This window comes from Suncus etruscus, chromosome 17, assembly GCF_024139225.1.
Source record: "Suncus etruscus isolate mSunEtr1 chromosome 17, mSunEtr1.pri.cur, whole genome shotgun sequence".
NCBI classification, from domain to species: Eukaryota; Metazoa; Chordata; class Mammalia; order Eulipotyphla; family Soricidae; genus Suncus; species Suncus etruscus.
Genome location: NC_064864.1, coordinates 52,483,851 through 52,485,140, shown reverse-complemented (window position 1 = coordinate 52,485,140; position 1,290 = coordinate 52,483,851). Strand labels below are relative to the sequence as shown.

General features: G+C 35.7%; 1 non-coding gene across 1 annotated transcript; it reads right to left on the bottom strand.

Moving 5' to 3' along the window:
* Nucleotides 1-922: 922 nt before the first annotated feature.
* On the bottom strand, nt 923-1,029 carry LOC125995236 (U6 spliceosomal RNA). The gene has a single exon (XR_007490789.1). It is a non-coding gene; the product is annotated as a U6 spliceosomal RNA (small nuclear RNA).
* Nucleotides 1,030-1,290: the final 261 nt, after the last annotated feature.

The following is a 1,290-nucleotide window of genomic DNA, read 5'->3' as shown; positions in this document are numbered from 1 at the left end:
GATCAGACCTCTGTAATTAGAGATCTTAGTATTTACACAGTCATAGGATGAAGCCTAGGATGGAGACTACTTAATCCCACAGATAATTGAAACTATTCTGTGCCTAACTCTCTGATACATTTCACTCAGAAAAATAGTTTCCATGTATAGAAAAATTCCTAAAAACATGGAAATTGAGTTCACATATGTTGGTTTATTTTTTTATGCTGGTTTATTTATTTTTTTTTTTTGGTTTTTGGGCCACACCCTGTGACGCTCAGGGGTTACTCCTGGCTATGTGCTCAGAAGTTGCTCCTGGCTTCTTGGGGGACCATATGGGACGCCGGGGGATCGAACCGCGGTCCGTCCTATCCTAGGCTAGCGCAGGCAAGGCAGGCACCTTACCTCCAGCGCCACTGCCCGGCCCCTATGCTGGTTTATTTTTAATAATAAATTCTACCAACATTTTTATAGCCTCTATCTTATCTTTCACTCTTAAAATCTTAGTTGTTGGTGGAGTCTGTTGTCATAATCTGTTGTCAAAATCCCTGAATATTTTTGTTTCCTTTTACTCTTCCAATTTTATATTCTTAGTCTCACATACATGAATGAAATCATGCAAGACTTTCCTTTTTTACTTACTTCCCAGCTCCCAATTCTTTTAAGTTCCTTCTATTTTGATACAAATGGCAAAAGTTCACATTTTTTAAAATTGACTAATAATGTTCAATTATATAAATATGCAACCACTTTATCTATTTACTTGTGAGTATTTGATTGTTCTTATGGTGTTGCTATTTTAAATAATGCTACAAAAACATTGAGGTGGGTAAAATGTTTTGAGCCAATATTTTCACATTCTTTAAAGAGATACCAAAAATTGGTGTAGGATCTATAGTAACTATGTTTTCAGTTCTTGAGAAAGTTATATACCATTTTTTTTAAAAATATGAAACGCTTCACGAATTTGCGTGTCATCCTTGCGCAGGGGCCATGCTAATCTTCTCTGTATCGTTCCAATTTTAGTATATGTGCTGCAGAAGCGAGCACAAGAAAGTTATATACCATTTTAAAAGAAAAATTATACCAATTTGCATTCCTATAAAAAGTAAATGAGAGTTCATTTTTTCCAGTCTCTTTCAGCTCTTGTTCTTTTATGTTTTTTTTTTTTTGGTGTATCTTTTTTGGTTGTATGTTTTTTTTTTGGTTTTGGATTTGGCTGCACACTACTGGCTCTGTGCTCAGAAATTGCTTCAATCTCAGGGTACAATATGGGATGCTGGGAATAGAACCCAGGTCTGTGCCATGTCA